Source organism: Labrus mixtus, chromosome 22 (genome assembly GCF_963584025.1).
Source record: "Labrus mixtus chromosome 22, fLabMix1.1, whole genome shotgun sequence".
Classification (NCBI taxonomy): domain Eukaryota; kingdom Metazoa; phylum Chordata; class Actinopteri; order Labriformes; family Labridae; genus Labrus; species Labrus mixtus.
This window is the reverse complement of record NC_083633.1, coordinates 21,340,064-21,345,063: the sequence shown is the minus strand read 5'-3', so window position 1 is coordinate 21,345,063 and position 5,000 is coordinate 21,340,064. Positions and strand designations below refer to the sequence as shown.

The following is a 5,000-nucleotide window of genomic DNA, read 5'->3' as shown; positions in this document are numbered from 1 at the left end:
GGGAATCATGTTCTCTCTGCTACTCTCCCAAATCATTTAGTTATCAGAGCGATGCGTTGACTGGTAAACTCGTCTATATCCACAACATCGCATTTTAGACGGTATCCAAAAACTGAAACCAACGCTCGTATCGGTACTGGTATCTCAACTCTACTGATACCACACAGTGACTAAAGTAATATTTTAGGACATATTTTGTGCCTGTCCTCTCCTGGCCAGACTCTTTACTTGGTCTACAAACACAAACACAAGTTACAGAATACCTTGAGCTCAACAAATCCATCGCTACATCCAATGATCCGTTGTTAGCTGAAATGATTGGAGGACTTAGCTCTATATTTCTCTCCACTGATAACGCAGAGTTACCCATCAATGTCAGTGTGGACACATTCAGTTCTAAGTAAATTGGTTGTAGGGAAATTAACTGTATGTATCTTTCACATTTGGAATCGCGCCCTGTTACAAATCTGTTGTCGTTGGAATATGTTCAGGCAGATTGAATCATGAAATAAGGATTTTACAGTGAAAGCCTAAATCAAGCTCTCCAACTTGAACAGATGGATCTGTAAGTCTGGATTTGAAAAATGTGTTTCTGAAGGAGTTCCTAACGGCATGCAACTACCCAGACATACAGCCATGGAAGATACAATCTGAAACCTGAATGAAGAGCCTCAGACAGCGACCAATAGACGGGCCAAATGTTAGTTGGATTGTTTCAAACCGAACTTGACCAAATCTTCAAATCTCTGCAGATCGTTGGGACTGTAAGCTCCTCGATGCAGAGAACAGATACAGAGCAAGCTGACGGGAGCTGGACGATACCCTTTTCCATGTTTGGCTGTTTGAACAGCTATACAGAGAAACACTGGTGGCCCGTTCAGTGGTGATTCTGGAGTCTGTTGGGGCCCTAGGCTAAAAGTCATTGGGGGCTCCTCCAACCAGCAGTTGCCACCATCGTGTCTGCAAGTTTCCCAACGCTTACTCCTCTTCCTCTCTTTAATTCCTCTTCATTTTCCTTCGGTGACTTTCATTGGTTTTCAAGGGAGAGGGAGTGCTGTCAGATGGGGCCCCCTTAGGGAGGTATCCTACTGTCATTGCAAAATTTACACATTTTGAGCCGCTGCTGTGGTTTAAAGTTTATCAGCCCTCAGGGGCCCCCTTACTGGCCTGGGGCCCCCGAGCAGTTGCCTACCTTTCCTATTGACAAACAGCGCCTCTGGGCCCGTTTTGTAGGACTGTTTGAACAAGTTCTGGAAAACAAGCTTCTAACCGGGACGAGGAATTTGCAAAGTCTGGATCCAACACAGATGAGAAAGTCCTGCAACCCCTTTTTCTGTGAAACCAGAGCGGGAGTCAGTTTTTGTGAGGACGTCTTGAGAGAGTACTCGATGTTCTGGGGTTTCCTTTCGGTCAGTCCAGGGTCCAGAGAACTTGACCCCCACCTCAGAAAGAGCGAGTTTTGTTCAGCATTGAATTCAAAAGACTCTGAGAGGTGTAGAAGGTTCTCTTCGTTATATCTGACTGACTATTGTCAAAAAAAAAGGGTTCTTGAGAATAAAGAACTTGAGGGAAAGAATGAAGAAATAAAAGTTTTTGTTTGCATGGAGACGCATAAATTACCAAAATCCTCGAAGTCTGAGGGGTGTTCAAGGTTGCAGTTTCAAAACAGAAGGATTGTGGCTGCCATGACGCAACAACTAGAAAGACTTGTTCTAGTCAGAAAGTGACTCTGGGATGAATTTGGTGAATTTAAAAATTGGATGGGTTGCATAAGATTTGCAACAGATTTTTAAAAGTCCAAGGAAGAGGGTAAACATCAAAAAGGTTTGACAAGCGTGGCTAACGTTAGCATTGCCTTCAGTCCCCCCCCCCCCCAAAGGGTTTCACCTGGTCGCTCCTTGTTGGGTTTGACCCAGGCTGTCCACTTTGAGGACTTTAGTCTCTGTACATAGGACGTGCAACATAACCACAGGGCTCTCCAGCGACTGGTATCTTTTTTTTTTTTCAACTCATTTTTTATTTCAATTTTTGTCACAGTACAGAATGAAGAAATAACATAAAAAAAACAACTACAAAGAATAAAAAGCAGAAAAACACACATATAAGACACCCTGCCCTAGGTAAGATAAGATAAAGGCTTTTTTTGTATCCGGAATTTTTATTAAAAAAAATGAAAAATGAGGTTATAAATGTAGCTGAGATGCTAACCGTTAGATTCCTTTAACTAAAGAGACTCATGTTGATTGATTGAAACATGAAACTGAATTCTGAAACTTGCCTCTTTCTTTCTCTTTTGCACCTTTAAAGCTGTAGTGTCATGATGACTTTGATAGGTTAACATATCAGCTTCCCTCCTCCTCCTCCTCCGACGTCTCACTGACTGACTGACTGAACGAGCTGCACATGTGGAAAACACCCTCTTCATCTCCTCAAGCAGGGGTCATGTGACTCTTTGCCATGTGCGCTCTGATTGGTCGAGCCCCAGCTCAATAGCAAAATATCATAAAACAGCTGAAATTCATCCTGTTTATTTATCTGCTTTATCCCCCCCCCCCCCCCTTTAAATCAACAAGCTTCATCATCATCGGCCGGTGATGAAGCTCGGATGCTGGTTCTTTATCCTTTTTTTACTTTTGCATCGTTGCCATGACAACGGGGCCGCTCCTCCACACCCACGCTGCTTACCCCTCTCTCTCGCTCTCTGACAGCGAGCAAGCAAGAGAGATAGAAAAGAGGGAGAAGGAGAGAGAGAGAGAGAGAGAGAGGTGTGTTTTCTAACCCACGCATTGGAGTGGGAGACAACGTGCACACTCTCACGTGCACGCTCACACACACATCACAGAGAGCGTGTGTCATGCTAGCAGTGTGTGGGCTGAACCGACCAGCCTTCCACTCATCCTGCCTCTCCCTCTCTCTCTCTCTCTCTCTCTCTCTCTCCCTCTCTTCTTCCTCTCTCTTTTCGTCTCCAGATACACCTCCTCCTCCTCCTCCTCTTCTTCTTCTTCTTCTTCTTCTTCTTTTTTTTCCATCCTCCATCATCTTTTCTCCCCCTCCTCTCCTCCTCCTCCTTCTTCTTCTCCTCCTTCCTCCTCTCCTCTCCCCATCAGTCCTTCCTTTTTCTTTTTCAGTTTACCGTCATGGAGAACGAGTCGGCGATCTTTCTGGGTGAGTCTGCAGCTCTGTGTGTAATGTGTGTGTGTGTGTGTGTGTGTGTGTGTGTGTGTGTGTGTGTGTGTGTGTGTGTGTGTGTGTGTGTGTGTGTTAAATTAAATGCTTGTGTTAAGCTAATGTTGTTTCGGAGATATGTTCAAGGGTGTGTGTGTGTGTGTGTGTGTGTGTGTGTGTGTGTGTGTGTGTGTGTGTGTGTGTGTGTGTGTGTGTGTGTGTCACTTGCTGCCGCTCTCTAACTTTAAAAGTCGTGACTCAATTTTCAACTTTACCTTTTTCGACCTGTCGTCATCTCTTTCCTTCCTTTCTTTTCGTTGTCAGCGTTACATTTCTTTTTCCTCCTCCCATCATCCTTTCCAACTTCCTTTCCTGCACTCCTCTCATTTTCACTTGTCTCCTTTCCTTCTCATATGCATTCCTCTCCTTTGCTACTTGTTGCTTTCTTTCCTTTCCTAGCCTCCTTGTAGTGCTCCATGTCGTTTCCTTCCTCTTCTTTCCTTTTTTTTTGTCATCTCCATCTTCCGACACTTTCTTGCTTTCTCCTTTTCGTTCCTTCCTCTCCCGTCCGGATTCATTCCCTCATTTCCTTTTCCTTCCACCTTCTTTGCATCCTTGCCTCCTCTCTTCCTCTCCTTCCTTTCTCTAGTCCTTGACTCATCTCCTCTCTTCCTTTCCTTCCCCTCGCTCCTCTCTGCATTCCTTCCTCCTTCCTCTCTCCCATCATCCCCTTCCCTCATCTCTTATTTCTTTCCTTACCCAATCTCTCATCCTACTTTCCTTTCCTTCTCCCTTTCCTTTTTTCCTCTTTCCTCCTCATCTCCTATCCTCGACCCGGATTTCCTTGCTTCCTTTTCTCCTTTTTGATCTTTCTGTCCTGTCTCCATTCCTTTCCTCTTTTCCTCGACTGCCTTGTGTCCTTCATTTCATCCTCCGGTGCTTTGTGCACTCCCCCCCCCATTTTCCCCTCTTTTCTTGCATGCTTCCTTTCTCCCTTTCCTTATTTCCTTGTCTCGTCTATGTCCTTAATTGTACTTCCCCATTCCTCATTTCTTTGGTCCTCTTCCTCCTTCTCAGGTACTTTACTTTCCCTGTTAACTCCATCCTCTTCCCTTAATCCTTATTATCATTTCCTCTCCTCCACCCTCAGAAGCTTTCCTTTCTTCCTTTCCTTTTCCTCCTGCTCAGTATCTTTCCCCCTTTCCTGGGTACTTCCTCCTTTCCTCCTGTGAACCCCTCTCTCCCTCTCCTCATCTTTTATTGATCCTGTCCTCATCTGATCTTTCCTTTTCTTTCTTTGCTTCTTTTTTTTCTTTAAAATCTTAATCCCATCCGGTTCTCTCCTTCTTTCATTTCTTTCACTCTTCTATCCCTCCTCCTCAAGTGTTCCTTTTCTCGCTCTCTTGCTCTCTCTCGCCTTTTTATTTCCTGTTTCTGTTTCCTCCAGCATCACTGTACCATCCTGTGTGTGTGTGTGCACGGTGTGTGTGTGTGTGTGTGTGTGTGTGTGTGTGTGTGTTATGTAAGCAGCAGCAGTGAGAGTGTGTAGGCCGTAGTCTCAGACCGTCTATCTAAAGAGATGATCTGCTCAAACACTTCAAAGAGGAAGTGGATCTGCTTCTGCAGCGCTCACACTCTTTAACATCACCTGGTTGTCATGGCAACGTGTTGAGGCCCCCCCCACCCCACGACACGGTGACAGCTGGCTTGGTTCTTGAGTGACTTGATGGTCAGAGTTTAAACTGCCTTTTTCGACAGACCTCTTGTCTAAAACGTTCGGGACTGCATTTCCCACGATGCACTGCGTGTGTTCAGACCATATGGAGAGAAAATTG

The 5,000-nt window shown here is 45.0% G+C and overlaps 1 protein-coding gene across 1 annotated transcript in view; it reads left to right on the top strand.

Moving 5' to 3' along the window:
* Positions 1-2,758: 2,758 nt before the first annotated feature.
* shank3b (SH3 and multiple ankyrin repeat domains 3b) overlaps positions 2,759-5,000 on the top strand; it is a 44,023-nt gene continuing 41,781 nt past the window's right edge. The window contains exon 1 of the mRNA XM_061029263.1: positions 2,759-3,165. The gene's annotated coding sequence lies outside the window, so the exon portion shown is untranslated. The remainder of the gene's footprint in view (positions 3,166-5,000) is intronic.